We start from the raw sequence: 16,498 nt of genomic DNA, 5'->3' as shown, positions 1-16,498 counted from the left end.
CAAGTAGCTTTGTAGCGCTTTCGTTATAATTGTTCTGATCTTAAATGTTAGGAGGATGAGTGATGTTTCCAAAAATGGTCATTTTGTGGATGTTGAAACACCTCTTAAAGTTTTACACATTGCATCGTGTACCTGCTTTATTATGTGAAAAAATCACCTGAAGGTCTAGCATGTGAGGGTTCCCACAGTAGACTCAGGCCTTCTAAAATGTTCTCTTTCTATCTCATTTCTCCTTTTCCCTTGTATGTGTTGTTTGTAGGAACTTTACTCAAGGTTATTTTTAAAAAATAAAAAAATTGACAGGTATAATGGCTTTTAAAAATGTGACTTGAGATGCATAGTTCTTTCATGACTGTGGAATGATTAACAACTCATGAATTGCAGGGTATGTTGAAGTGACTTATCCTTTCTTACAGGTTGTGCATAAGTTGCATTTTTACTTTGGGTATTACTGAAGTAAAGTCTGCTAGTAAAGGATATGTTTCACTGCCAGTCCAGTGACTCTCCTTTAGTGATCATGTAGGTACTGCAGTCTTTTGATGTGCTTGACCTGTCTTGAATTACTGAAAAATATTGAAAGCAGTAAGTCAAATCTTTGGCTTGTTCTTACCGTATTTTAGTCCACAAAGATTTGTGCCCCTTGCTCCCAGGAATGAGAAGGAAATGAGTGGTATTTTGAGGAAGAGTCTTGAGTGGTAATTGTTCACATATGGTTATATTAGTTTGGTGTGTAGTAAGGGTGTTGCTTGGCATGCTTTCCTAAGAAATCTAGAACTATACAGAATAAGCATAATTTTCTGGAAGAGATCATCGGTATTGTTTTCTAACTCAATAAATGTAACCTGGGATAGTTATTAGTCATTTGAGCGAGCATCACGCAGCACTAATAAGACATGGGAAAGAGGTGTGATAATGTGATCAGTGGCTATGCTTGGTAAGCTGAACAATCTTGAGGTGGTCTCATACCTGGAGAATTTTTTTGTATATATATCTGGGAAAAAAGTAGATGTATGAAAAAGAATTCTGACTAGGTAGTAACCTATTAGCTGCTGTAGCAGCTGATGGTTGTGATTTTGTTCATCTTAATGAATTACATTGCACTGGGACTTGATACAGGTTTTTTTTTTTTCTTTTGTTGCTAGGCACCTTTATTTTTATCGCTTATTGAAACCAGATTTCTGGCTTGGCCCCTTCTGATTATTCCTTTCCTTTTAATTTGTGTATTTTGAAAAAAAATCTTCTCTGAAGACCAGTAAAGGAGTTGTGGATTTTTCATGTGATTAGGAATAGTGTTTCACCTCTTCATAGATGCATTATTATACAGTCTTTAATTACATGATCACAGATCTTCCACAAGGTTCATCTCAGGATGGATAGCTCTGGTTTAATGAACAGCTGTTTGATATTTTGGACTAACTTCATTGCTCAAATGGCCAGGTTGTGTTTATGGCGTACTATTCAAGTCCGACTTGGAGGATGAAAGCATTATTTTTTTTCTTCTGTGGCTTTTTAAGGTGTTTGTAACTACAGTGTTCATGCAATTCATTAAAGTAGTGTGTGTGTGTGTGGGCATTATCTTAATTTTTCAGGTAGATCTGCTGAAGCAAATCTTTGGCAAAAAGTAAGGACAGAATTTTGAGAACGTAAGACGCTTATTCCTCAGCATAGCTAGGCCTAAGTAAGTGTTCAAAGTATGGATTTTGTTATTGGAATTTTCTGTGTATTGGCCCGGTCCAGGCACCCACAGCCTAATGATCATCTGAAAGGCTGATTTTTAACTGACTTGTCTGGCATCCTACCAGAGATCTGTAGTGGAGTCTGGCTAAATTCCTGTTCTCCAGGACAACATTTAACTGCAGATTTTCTCAAAAGCTTATAAATGGTGAAATTTGGGTAATTTCATAGGAATGACAGTGAATGCATTAGTGACCTGTAGAGATGGCAATGAAAGCATCCTTGGCTCATAGGAGATGTCCTGCCATCTTTCTGTTACTGTTTCAAGGCCTGGGGATTGCTCAACTTATTTAAAAGAGAAAAGAAAGCAGAAAAGAAAACCACATCAAAAAAGCCACCATCTCTGTGTATTGTGTGTGTGTGTGCACAAAACTGCTTTGTCTACCTTCTTAAGAAGTAGCTGAAATTTTTTCAGGTCAACATGGATGGTTGGCGTAGAAGATCTCACAGCAGGGCATTTGTTTAGCAAGTTTATGAAGTAGGAAAAATTCAGGCCTTATGATGAGAATTGGGAAACTAACATAATCAATATTACTGGTGCTGGCTTACGTTTCGAAGTGGCCAAATCTAGTGGTGGTGTTGGAGCACTTGCAAAGTGATATTTATGATGGTGCACACCGAAATGTGTCATTTATAGTCACAATACAGATGTGAACCTAAAAAGTAAAGTCAGCTTCTTCCAAAATGCTATTTTGAGACCAACAGACTAATACTATTTATCATTACTGAGTTGTAGGCACTCCTGCCTGATCTTCAGGCATGCTGAAAATCCAGCTGAAATTGAGAGCTACTGATACCCAATAATTTAAAAAAACAAAAACAACAAGCAACCAAAAAGCTAAATGTCGAAAGAAATGAAAAATCCTAAATCCCTTAAGGTACTGTTGATTTGCTCCTGATTCTACAAGTTAATAAAGACACAGGAATAATAGAAACTCTAAAAAACAGAAAATAGTGGACTGTGTTGTGCTAAGTAGTGTAGGTTAAAAAGTATCAGGGAATTAGCAATATGCATGTAGAGTACCATGAAGTGCATTTTAACTAGAAGCAAGTCGTCTAAGTCACAGTCATCTAAGGAAATCCTGTGCCTCAGTATCTCAAGTTGATTCGTCCACCTGCAAAATATGTGCACTCCCTTGCAGAATACTGGCTCAAAAGTTTTAAACAGTGGTACTTATGCTTGTACTTAAACAATTTCCAAGTGATGTAAACTTAACAGTTTAGCAAATAGACCTGTAAAAATATTCCAGCAAGACGAAGTAAATTAGGTTTTTGGAAATTTCATTTTTAATTATTTAAGGCAAGGAATCTCGGACAATGATGTGCAAAGAAATATGTAGCTTATAAGAGAATTACAAACTGCTGTCAGTTGTGTTGTTTTTGCAGTAGTGACTGCTGCTGCTGGTACTATGCCAGTATGCAAAAGCGAGGGGAAGTGTCTCATTCTGTATCTGCTGCTGAGATGACCTGAAGCTCATCTGCAAAATACTTCTGTACTTAATAGCTTTACATGTTGTCTGCAAAATCAATGAAATATCAAAAGATAACTGCATGTGATTTAACAATACAAGCATTAGGAACAGTGATTTCTAATCTCTAAACTAGAATTGGATAAGCATTTAAACGTGTTCAGACCATCAGCTCTCTGGGATAATGAATGATGTTGATGCTGGAAACTCTTAAGTATAATTTTTTAAAGCTTGTTTAAAGTTTGTTTTTCTTCAACCATCTTAGATATTTGTTATTCCTTGGTGTACTCGAGGCTTTAAATTGCTACAAATTAGTCCTTAACAGCATCCTTGATGTTTGAAAAGCTGAACTAATTTTACTAACCCTTTCATGAATACACAGTGGTGTGATTTTTGTCTGACCGAAATAGAGACAAGATTTTCAGGATCTCAGGATTATTTTATTAAAGTCTGATTTTGATTTTTGATATCTTAATTGCAACAGCAGATACATAACCAGACTATTAATTCTTTTGACTTACTATTATTGATGCATTCTTGTTAGCATTCTCTAAATTTAAAAATTAATAGAAGTAATACTACTGGAAGCAAAAAAAACCCTTGATAGTAGGGTATTTCAGAAGTTCATGCAGGTCAGGGTAATACTGAAGCAGTGTTTCCAGTGTTCTTTATTGCCAATGGATGAGAAGTACTACTGACTGTGAAGACCCTACATGGTAAGTATAGTTAATGTTAAGGATTTGAGAAAAATGAAATATTAATGTCTCAAGATTTACCCTTGGCCAAAGAACCTTGTACCTGCCACACTTCATTTTTCAATATTGTATTTAAAAGAGTTTGGCAGCAAGAGAAGTGTGGGCTGACTCCTGCAGGTCTGCAGACTTTTTAGGGTTCTAACCTCTATGTGCTTAACCCGTCAATCTGTTACTGAAATGTAACTCACACTCATACAGTATCCCAGTACTGGATGGTTGGTGGTTCTTCCAATGTTGTCAGCCTGCCAGTACTCTTCTTTGCTGTTCGTTTTGAGATGGTGATGATTCAGCTGAGAACCACAGGAAGAATAAACTGTACTGAAGGGGTCTCTGCTCAGTGGGTTGCTTGTGAAAGCTGATCCTATGCCCAGGAGCTGGAATTTATAGGAGTGTTTGTCATTCCTTTCTAAACCCATGTTTGTATGGGGATACTAGAAGGGCAGATGAAGGACAACAGATTGCAATGCTTTTATGTGGGTGATGTTGAAGGTAAATAGCCTTATGTTAACATAGCACCTGACCCAAATAGTGCTGCTACTTAGTCCCTACTACATCTGAGATACAGGGGTGGAGATGAGCTATTGCCTGATTTTTTTTTTTATTTTTTTGGGGGTTTTTTTTGTTTGGAAAAGATGAGGGCTCACAACCAATTGCAGTTGGTGAAATAAATGGAAGAGAGGATGAAATTTTGTGTAGGTGTTGTTTGTAGTTTACACATGTGATGCTGGACTTGGTTATTAGACTAGTGCAGTATGGTAATATGCAAGAATGTGGGTCCAGCCTTTGGCCAAAAGCCTTCATCTGTCTTTTTGGGTTGCTCGCACTGCAAATGTGAAGCTTGCTACCATGAACGAACTTCACAGTATTCAGCTAGCCTGGGACTCTCTACTTGGCCTAACCTTAAGCTGGTCAAAAAGCTAAAAATAAGGCCATTAGTCTTTTTCTGATCCATGGTCTCTATTGCAAATGTTGGAGCACAAAACCTCAGCATGTTTAGTTCTCTCTTCCTGAAAAATAAAAGAGGATTTTCCTAAATGGGGAGTATCCTGCTAAATCTCACAGCTTGGACTGGCTGGTTTTCTAGCCTTTCCTGAGTCCTGTGTTATAGGCAGTCAAGTTCATGTCTCCTGTAATATGCCATTCCTACCAAAGCCTTTCTGGAGTGCCTTAAAAAGGCATCAAATAATTTGATCTGCTACAAATTTCAGTAGTTCCTGTGCTTTGTGCTCTCTGCACTGGGTAGTGGATGGGAGTGTGAGTGCCCCTTCCTTTAATTCAGAGGGGCTTTCTCATTTTTCCTTACATGTCTTCTGAGTTCCAGTTTAGTGACTACTGTAAATGACAACAGAAAGTTCTGAATCATTTGACAAAATGTGAAAATTTTGCCTTGAATGCGAAGATGATTGTGACTCTCTGCACTCAAATATATGCATGCCTTCATGGCATTTGCAGCTTCTAATGGAGATGACACTTCTCCTTTGGATTTGGAATATGAAAAGTGGTCTTCTCTTTCAGCCCCAGCTTTTTGACGTGAATCAAGAGCCAACTGTGTTTCAAAATAGAGGAGAAGCAGGCTTCTGAGTTTCTGATGAAAAGTGCAAAGTATTGCATTATAGCTGCATTTAGTATCTGTTAATAAGCTAACAAATGCTACGGCAATCATAAAACATAGCTCCATGTAGCATGTGTAACTTTCTACCTGTAGATAACTTACTTCAACTGTCCCAGGGTTGGCTGGTGACCAAATTCCCATGTTTGGTAGCAGTCATGCGTCCTCTTAGTAACTGCAGTTACCTGATCTTCAAAGGTATATGGACAGCCAGTAACCACATTGTAAACCCAGACAATAACCCAGTGGTCGAAATTCCTCAACCTGTGATTTCTTTCACTCAGTCTATAAATATTGCCTCATTTTATCTGACTGCAGCCTTTCAGCTGCATGCTTACAAGCATAGGCGCTGTGCGCTGGGTCATTTGGACACACCGACTGGGTAGCATTTAGTAGTTTATAGCTTGACTCCAAACTGTGACTTTGCAAGTAAGAAAAATGGTTTAAAGCTTTTTTTTCCCCTCCTCTGAAGAATGATTTCATAAAAATGACGTTGTGCTATTTTGTAGGTCTGCTCCCTTTGTGTATTTAGTCATGTTGGCTTGCTTTATAGTTAAAAATAGGCTTTTACTGTTCTGTGCTGCTGTTATTCCTGCAGAGCCAGGAGAATGGGAGCTGGGTTGTGCTGTTAGGACTCCATCCATAGCATTGTTTCCTAAATGCCTATCTGCTGCTGCGTGCCTGCCAACCTACTGAATGCTGTAGGAGTTACATGAGTGTCAGGAAGGTCTAACGTGGGATGATTTGAAAGGGCGTGGTAGTGCCTGAAAAAGAGAATATGGCTGCAGAACTGGACCATAAATTTAATATTGGTAGTGGGATTGATGGCTTGAAAATGGGGTGATGAAGGACATTGTAACTGAAAACCGGATGTATTTGATTGTGGTTGGAAAAAAAAAATCATTCTAGGTTTTGGGAAATCTAAACGGAATTGTAAGAATTATTTCTTAGTTAGCTATATCCTAGGTTTGCTGAACCATCAGCCCTGTTCTCATTTTAACCCGACTACATCTTTTGTGCTCTGATTTGGTTTTTTTTCTTGTACGTAAGCAGCTAAAGGTACTTCAAAACTTGCATTGTGTACTCTGCCTCTGCTGCTTCACTGATCAGGGTACAGCTTGACCTCTAAATCTTAATGTATTCCTGATAATGAGCTAGGGGGAAAAAAAAAATCTTCCAAATACTTGGCAGGCAGTAGCTCTTTACTCTTCTAGATTGCTCAGGAAAGAGCCAGGTGTTGGACTTGGATGTGTCTCCCTGGCGCGCTTGCCTTTTCAGTTTTGACCCACATCACCAGTGGATTTTTAGCTAGGTTTTTTTGGCCTTTAAGAAGCTGACTATAGGGGGCTTTTGTTTGAAATATCCATAAATAATGTAGAAGGACCTTTTTTTTCTGTTTTCCTCACTTTTAGGGAACCACGAGGAAAAGGCAAATGCATGAATATATGGATTTTGGAGCCTTTGTAAATTGTCGTACTTAAATAATTAACTCTGTGTCTGCAAATGGTGGTCCACTGAATTTTTTTAAGGCAACAGAGAAGACTCGTACTAATCCTTTGAAAAGTGAAGCTGTTCACAGCTGTAGGTTCAGAATAAAAAGCAAACTAAAATGAAAACAGTGTTAGTTTCTGTTAATAACTGTAGAAGCCTGTATGCTAGGTGTACCTCTCCTTGCCTGTTTGTGTATAACTTCTCCAAACTTTTTTTGTTGTCTGACTCCAGTAGTTTCTGTCCTGTTCACTCTTGCTTGTTTCCAAAACAGGAGGTTCTTTTAGTTGCTTTTTTTTAGTTTTGTGAGAAGATGAGAGATTTCTTGCACTTCAGAGCAAAGGATTTCAGATATTTCTGTTTAGCAGAGAGTTTCCAAGGTTCCCGAATACAGCTACTGTCCCTAAATAAATGGATACAGAAGTGTAGTTTCACAAACAGTGGTGTGCATGTCAGCAGTAGTATACAGAAAATCTAGTTATCTACCTCTTTCCTGTTGAAGGAAGAGGTTGTTTAGACAGTTAAATGTCACTCCTACACCTGCCACTTCCATTAGTGTTGTACATTACTATTCTTTCTGTGATGATGGTATGCAGGGAAAACTAAATTTAGGAATTCCCGAGTTAGAGTAATATGATATTTTTTTAAGTGAAGGTTCAATGTTCCAGCTGGGGTTTTATTCAGTTAAGCATGCAGAGATAACATGTTTAATGTAGTAAATGACTAAAATGTCTACCCCTTTTATGAAAGAAAGTAACCTTCTAAATCTCTTGCACCGTGGGGTGTTGTAGCAAAGACCATTCTAGCACTGTCATAAATCAGCGGTTAAGATTTGACTGTCAAATTTTCTGGCTATTGCAAGATGACCTAATGCAGTAGGTGGTGTACACACACACATCCTGGGTGTTCATAGCTTATCTTCTGGCAGGTGGGAGAAAAAAAGATGAACTTTACTAATTGTATTTGTAGAACGGGCTTCAGTTATTGGTCCTAGTATTTCCAGCTGATTTCTGTGCTGCCTGTTTTTTCTGCAGCTTGGCAATCTCTGATTTAAAATATCTTCCTAAATAGGTACCATTGAAATATTTCATGGTGTCAGTAGATCATGTAAGTTGCTACAAGAATTTTGTTTTTTAGTATGCTGTTGACCTACGGCAGGCACACCTGCACAGACACAAATAGATGAATTTCTGGAAGTCACATCTGAATGTCAGCATTTTAAGCAGAATAACATGGTGCTTCAATTCAATCGAAGATGTCTTCTTGCTCTAAAGCAGCCTTGGTTTTAGCAGGCACCATGTAGGGCCTTCTTGTTTTGCTTCATCGTTGTAGGAAGTTAGGAAACCATTATCTTGTTGGATGTGTTGTTGTGGACATTTGGAAAAGTTAGGTAATTTAAAAAATAAAAGGGCTAATTGAACTTAGCATTTGATATTACGGTTTTGAATAACTGACACTTAGACTACAAAGAAAAGCTCTGCAGGTTATTTCAAATTTCAGTGGAAATATTGTTAATGTAAAAGATGGTTCTGTGTTGATTTGTGTAAATAATTTTAAATGGCTCTGCACAGTTGTTGTTGTTGCACGGTGCTCCAGAATTTAGGGAACATCTTTGTACTTACCTGAAGACTCTTTGATGAAAAGAAGAAAAACGGTCCTTTACTTTTTCCTTTTCTATGACCTCAGTGAGCACACACAGGTAGGTCTTTTGCCCATACTAGTAAATATTTGTAGTAGTTCAAAGAAGTCAGAATCTTGTTCTGTGTGACAGAATAGAAACTCTGGGGATATTAGGAATGAATGATACTACATACAGTTTTAAGAGTTTGTGTCAGTGTGAAAATTTTTCATTCATTTTCTTTGGCTACCATATGAGCGAAAATACAAATAAAATGTAACAAGCAAAGCTGGAGATGTTATAGCAACGTTAACTGCTGTTATATTGCTATGGCATGAGTGCAGTTACGCTTTCAAAACTCATAAAATAAGTAATAAAGCTGTTTAACTAGTAGGCATGTTAGTATAGCATTAAAAATCATAGATAAGGTAAAATCATACTATTTCAAGATTTTGCAACATTAGTCATGTATAAAGAGAAATGCTTGTCATTTAAAAATATTTTGAGTTGTCTTGTTGCCATGCTATTTTTGTTATCCAGAAAAAAGCGAGACATTACATATATTACTTTATAATGCAAATATGAAACCTTTGTGCTGTCTGTACATCAGTCTCAGAAGTATTATCTATAACCTTTTTTCAAAAATCACCTTATTTTAAAAAGATCATCCCCATTTTTAATCAAAATTATTTGCCTTTTCTTTTTACCAGGCATTTTTAAAAATTTTGTATAATTATTTCGAAATGCTCACTATTATGTAATTAAGAATCTCAAAACTTTGATTGTGGTAATACACATTTTTGCTTTATATCAAAGAATGCTGCAATGAGAGTATTCTTAAAAACAAGGTTGAGCATGTGCTTTGATAGCCTCTTGTGTGTTGAGTATGCATCCTGCAATATTGCATTTCTTCAGGTTTTTTGCTTGACATGAAGCCAAAGTGTGCATCTTTCATGGTCAGGCAACAAAAAATAGACAAAACTTTCATTGTAGAGCAAGTGCGTGGAAAACAAGTAGTTGCGGTGCACGATTTCTTATTTGGAGCCAGTCACTAGCAGCAGAAATTATGCATGTTCCTCTCCTGTTGCTTAAGTTACTGCAAAGCAAAGTAATTTCGTTAGGAAAAAAACCCCGACCCACTTTTCTCATGAACTATTCCTTGATGCTATAGACTAATGTTATGATGTTAATCATGTTGGTTATTGTCTTTTTTCCTCCTTTGGTTAGTCTGCTTCTGAATGATAAGTATGTTAAAAAAAAAAAAAAACAAACAACCAAAAAAAACCAGGCTGGCTTCAGATTTTTCTGCTTGGAGGAGCAACATGGATCTAGAAGGGGCTTTCTGGGTCACTGTCACTACACACTGTTGCACAGCATGCGCCTAACTTTGTCTAGCTTCAGTTTGAAAGCCTTCTCTACCACAGCTCCTGTTGAGCCTGGTTTTGAGAATCTCTGTGGTTCATTAGATAGTACCCTTCTTTCAACTTCCTGCTCGTTAGGCTTTGCACCTGCATTGCCTTTTACTGGAAATATTTCTTTTTCCTCCTTTTTCCCACTGTTTCTAAATAGTGATCATACCGTCTCTCAGCTTGGGCTGAATAAGCCATGCTCCTCTTGCACTTTCTCAAATACTAGTTGTCGTCTTCTGATAATCCTGATAGTTCTTCTCTGAATCTATGTATGTGTATGGCTTTAAGTCCATCTTTTTTGAAAACGTATAGCTGGGAATGTGTGCTACATTTCCAAATAAGGTCTCTGCTGGGGCCATGGAGAAGAGCCCAGAGCTTCTGTGTTTCTGGATGGTGCATGCTGTGGTCTCATTGGGTTCTCCTTCTGCTGCATCTCCTTAACAGTTCAGTCACCTTCTGATTAGCTGATACACTGAAACTCTTTCCCACAGTCATTTCTGACAGAGAAGTTCCTAGATTCTTGCTTTTTGTCTCCCAAGTGCATGATCTCGCATCTTCTCATACTGCATTTTATTTCTTTTACTCCAAGTAGGAGTCATCCTACTCTCACAGAAGAGTGTCCTGCTCATCCCTTGTACCAAGAGTGTCTTTCTGTACTGTGATAACAGCAGGTTTTACCAGGACATTTGTTTTTCCCCTACTTGGAAAGAGGGGAATTCTAAGGTCTTTCCTCTATCTAACAGTTTTCATATCCCATCTTTAAAAAATAAAAATAACTTGGGTAGCTCTTAATTTAATTTTTCTTTATTCTAGAATCAACTGACTTTGTCTTTTACTATTGTAAGTTAGTTCTGTGCAGTAAAATTCAGTGCTGTAGTTCAGTAGTAAACTGCAGTAGTTCAGATTAAACAGCTGCAGTTCAAAACTGAGATGTCCCCTCAAGAGTGTTTTCAAAAACTTAACCAAGCTTAGTTAGATCGGCTAGAGTGCTGTAATCATGAAATGAAATATTCCATGATCAGGTATAAAACAAAAAAAGCAATACATGCCGTAGGAACACCCTACTGATGCAGGCTTCAACGCCTGAAATGTATACGTATCATCGGTCTTTGCTTTAATGATTTAAAATGTGCCTAGGATAGATGTTTTCACCTTTGGGGTAGTCTCTTTACTTGCCTATGGGGGATTTTAATCCTGAGTGGTGCTTTAAAGCTGAAAATGAAATGTGGCTGCAGGTGCCATCATTTTTACCCCTTTTGGTGTAATTGCTTTTCAGCATCCCCCATGTCCACTTGTTAGACTGCTGTATAAGAAACCCCAAATTACTCTGTATACGAGGTGTACATGAGCATCCCCTCACTTAAAATGTTCTGCAGGATTTAAAACGTCTTGCTTGAAAATGTTTGAATTAACATTTCCTGTAAACATATGTGCCCACATAAAGTGTTCTTGAACTTTTTTTGCTTTTACATCCGTAGGCATAAATCTTTTGTCTGATTTCCTGTGGAAGCAAAGTTTGTGACCAGGTTCCCTGTTCCTTCCTCTCCCACAGTTACTTGTAACAGGCCAAAGAGTTCAAAATGTAACCTTCTAGGTCTCCGAAAGTCCTGAAAGTAGGCCATTTAGTTTCCAGCCCAGCAGTAGTTCTCAGCGTATTAAACACCAAAACAGCCGCAAGAGGAAGTATTTAGAAATGTCAAACTGTGGGAAAACCATCAACTGGAACATGCATTATGTTGGTATGAATATCAGCTACTCCCAGGAGAGAGATCTCTGCAAAGCCAGGCTTTATTAATTTTTTTGTCCTCCACGTCTACTGCTATTAAATAATTGGGAGCTTTTACTGGAGTTCAGTGGTTGAACTCAGTTTTCTACACTCCTACCCTAGAGATATTTCAGAAGTCAATTGAAATGCTTCAGAACAGTCTTTCCTTCAGCCTAAGCTGCAATTGTCATTGAGTGCCTATCCCTAGTTGTCAGTTTGCGTTATGTAGATCTCCACAACATGAATTCCCTTCCCCACTTTATTCAGTGTTTTTGGGAAGCTGTTAATTTGTGTGGGGGAGCGGGCTGTGCAGGCTCTGTTCGGGCTCTAAGTGCGAGTGCTTGGTGAGGCAGTGGGGTACTACCAAGTACAATACTGTACGTCCTTGTCAACACGCAGACATAAGATACTGGAATAGAGATTCTGCTTTTCACACTTGGAACTACTGTTCAAGGATGGGATCTGATCTGAACTCTAGACATTTATAAACCAAACCGATCAATATAAAATACCAGATACTATTAGTGGAAAAAAGAGGAGGAAGACCTGAAAAGCCTTCATACTCAATTCTGCAAGGTTTCACTTCCACTGCACTGTTTGGGAAAAATTTTAGCAGATAGAACAAAAACCTTTCAGCAATTAAGTGGAAGATATAAACAGAGACACAGATCTCCTTCTCTGTAAAGGAGATGGAGAAAAATGTACACAGTGTCTGAGAAATGGTGTTCTCTGTAACATCAGCCTATCCCATGCAAATAGCCCTGCTGTGTTATTAATGCCAGGTGAGGGAAAATAACCTAAATGTTGTGAGAGGCGAGACCATGTTTCTCCATGCAGTTGAGGTTGCCAAAGAGTTGTCGGTACTTAAATGTATATCCCCAGTCAAAGTAGTTGTAGAACAGTCTCTTTATTTTCATCCCTGGAGCAGAACTGCCCTAACTTTAAAACCACCACAGGTACTGTGTTTTAAAAGTACTGAATTATCCTTTGTTGCCCAATGAAGACATTACACTTTTACCAGGTATTTTCTGACTGAGACAGACAAGGTTCTAAATACAAATATTCTGATCTTGCAGATTTGTTGCTGTTCTTTTAAAATACATTATAATGGTTTGAGTTCAGAATTTCAAAACTCTGAGAAGAGCGCTGGAAAATTTAGTATGCTTTTGTTCAGTATGATTTAGTTCAGTTTAGTATGATTTAGTTCAAATCTGTTCTGCATTTTTTCTTTTGTATTCTTGGTTCACAGTCACTGTAAATACCTGCATGATAGAGGGTTGGGTTTTTTTAAACTTTACATTGTTTGCGCTGTTACCAATAAATTGACATTCGTGTTTGCGGAAGCAATACTGTTTATGCCAGATTTCCTGAAGAACGCACTTTTGAATATAAAGTGCTGCATTGAATCTAAGACACAAATGCTGTCAAAAGGAAAAGAAAATATTAACAGATCTGCTCCTACAGTAGGTAAGGTAGTTACGTTAAATAAGTATGGGTGTGTGTCAGTGATGCATTTCATGCTTTTTCTTTAGAGAGAGTTGTCCCTGAGAGTTTTTCTCCATTCTCCAGATACCCATTTACATTTCACTACCTCTGTCCCTCTGTAGAAGTCAATAATCCTTCAAGCAAAGGATAATTATGTTCAATACTCATAGGATTAGCTGCTGAGAGCTATGAGATGTACAGTAAGTGGCAGTCACTGTGTGTTTTATAAGGGAAACAAAATGAAGTTCCTGTACACTTGCTCTGTCTCGCTCTCAGAGACCAGCAGATTATGTTGCATTAGCTTAAACCTCTGAATGGTTTTATGGGGGGCTACCTATAGCAAAGCACCAGTGCAGGAAAATATGAAAAGCTTGTCAGAAAAGATCCTTATAATGCTTATTTTTTTGTTAGAGGTGTTCTGCTGTGGCCTTTGTGTATAAACAAATGCTTAACAGCAACAGTACCCAAATGCAATATTTTCAGAACATGAGTTGCGTCTTGGGTTGTAGTCAAGATGAAGAACATTTTTAAGAGCAGGTATTCATGAAGTTTGAGCCACAGTTTCATATAAAGATGTCTATTTGAGGAAAATCTGGTGATTCAAAATACATGAGATACTATTGTATAAAGTGAATGATATACAGAAGACATAATTCAAGTCAGAAGTTTTTTATTTAACTCCTGCTGAATTTTTCAGAGAAAATACATATAAACTTCTTAATGTTTTCCATCCCACCCCTAAGTACAAGAAAATCCTTCTTCCATGGGAATTGCATCCTAATTTGAACTGTATATAGTTTAAACTTTTATTTTAAATTTAACTCTGCACTGGATATGTCAACCTGCATCATGTCTGTAGTCAGAATCGATAGAAATTACTTTATTATTCTGTAATTACTGACATTCACTGCTGTGTTTTAAATCGCTGAACCATAAAAATGTTTTCCTTGAGGTCTCTCTTGGTTAGTGAAAGAATTATGTTGCAATAGCATGTTGATGAATACCCATCATTATTAGAAGTATTTCTTCCTTCAGTCATTCAAAATCATAAATCTAGGTATATCCTTAAAATGCATACAACAGACTTACAAACATTTAATATAAAAATGAACACTTGCATGAAATAGTGAAATAAAATGTTACTGAATTGACAGGATACTGAAGAATACTGCATTGGTGATCTAGACTCTCGTAGTGCAATAAACATTTTAAAAGTTCTGTCTTGGTGGGGAAAAAATGGGAAAGACTAAGGCATATTATTTATTTTATTTGGCTGTTGTTGCTCTTCCTTTATGAAAAGATACAGAATACCAAAATAGCTTTGCTGAAATTTACTTATTTAGATTTGTGGGACTAAATTCATCATCTACAAAAGAAGTAAGCATTATATTTTTTTTTTTTGTATCATGGTGGCTTTTATTATATTATGAGTAAAGAGGTACTACAGAATAAATGCTGAGATGCATGTGTTCAGAGGCTGAAGAATCAGTGTCTGCTTGTGTTTCTTTAATTTCAGAAAGTGGAAATAGTTTATAAAGGTGATATTTTGTGTTGTCTTATGTCTACCGTACTTGCTTGGGCTATCTCAGTGGCACCTAATTACCTATAGGGATCGTTCATTGGGAATTGCATGACAGAATGTTACACCTTTGCTCTCTTAAACTCCATCTTTCTGCAGATGTACTTCAGTCACTTTGCAGGCTTTATAAGTCTTTCATAAAGTGCTGAATGGCCTTCAGTAGAAGACCTTGTTTATAAAATGCTTACTGATATGTTTGCTGTGAAATGAAAGGTATATTGGAGCTCTCCAACTGGCATTCCTCGTATATTTTAGAATTACATTTGTGTGTGTATCTTTCCCATTGGGCATTTATACTTGTTTTCACATATAACTGCATTTGTAAAAAATAAACCCAAAACAAAACAAAAAAAAAAGCCCACAACAAAAAACCAGAGAAATACTATCTAAATGAAGAAAGGATTTTGGTATCACTTCACTCATGTTCAGTCATGTCACTTTTTATAATATAGCTGAAGATTTTAATTTCTTGTCTAGTAAATAGTCTGAAAATATATTAATTTAAAAATATATATACTGTATTAGTGGGATAAGCCCAATGATTTCTTGAGTGGAATTTGCATAGAATGCAGTGGAGCTCAAGCATTTGGCCAAGAGATTAAGAGAAGCCCAGCACAGTCCCAGAAGTAGCGTATATATTCATTGCCTTTTGTTACACAGAAAGGCACGCTGTAGGATAGGAGAAAATCATGATGTTCTTAAAATAGGAGGAACATATTCAGAGCAAAGTAATTGTTAGCTTTGCATGCATAAAGTGGTGACTCACTTTGAGGGTGGAAGTAATAAAATGCTGCTTTTAAGATAGGAAGATGTGATAAGGTTTAAGGTATTGTAAAGTTCAAAATGGAGATACTGCTTTGCCCTTCAGATAGTTTCACATAATTGTTTAAGTTTTCATTTTTTTTTTATGGTTTTCAAGAGGTAAAAGCATGGAGTTTCCAGATGTACTGTTTTTCCTCTGGTTTCTTTACATGTGTGTAAACTGTTTAAATGTGTGTATGTATGCACACATGCACAGTTATTAGAGCTATATGTATATTTATAAAATACTATTTTGACCTCTGTCAAATTAAGATTAGAGCTTTGGTATTAACTATTTTATCGGTTTGTGTTTTGCATTAAAAACTTCTTTCCCCTGTTATGTCATACTTCATTAGTTTTATGCATATGTAGCCTTAACGTTTTCTCGCTTATGAAGTTTGTCCTGAAAATAGGTTATGAGGACAGTTATCTGACCCTTTTAATGACTATTACTTGTTTAATGTAGTGTAATGAAACTATATTTACCTAAGAAGGACTCATGCATTTATTTTTCCAAATTACCCTGCCTTGTTTTCACTCTGTCTGCTAGTTCATTCTGATGCTGTAACTCCAAGTTTTGGTAACAAAGCTAAGAAATGTTGTAGTTGCTGGCTTCAGCAAAGCTATGGTTTAGTGTCATCACAGAAAAATAAGTGCTTGTTATTTAAAATATGTAAGTTGCTTTTGTTCCTTATTACTTTGAATGACTCCTTAAAACTAGCCGTGATTTAATGAAAATGCAAAACAAGATAAAAATGTCCCTTTGGTTCTGATGCCATTTGTGGT

At 37.0% G+C, this 16,498-nt stretch overlaps 1 protein-coding gene across 6 annotated transcripts in view; it reads left to right on the top strand.

Moving 5' to 3' along the window:
* RAPGEF2 (Rap guanine nucleotide exchange factor 2) overlaps positions 1-16,498 on the top strand; it is a 197,807-nt gene that overhangs the window by 128,937 nt on the left and 52,372 nt on the right. The window lies entirely within an intron of this gene.

This window comes from Gavia stellata, chromosome 5 (genome assembly GCF_030936135.1).
Source record: "Gavia stellata isolate bGavSte3 chromosome 5, bGavSte3.hap2, whole genome shotgun sequence".
Classification (NCBI taxonomy): domain Eukaryota; kingdom Metazoa; phylum Chordata; class Aves; order Gaviiformes; family Gaviidae; genus Gavia; species Gavia stellata.
The sequence above is the reverse complement of the archived record's forward strand: the minus strand, read 5'-3'. Positions and strand labels throughout refer to the sequence as shown.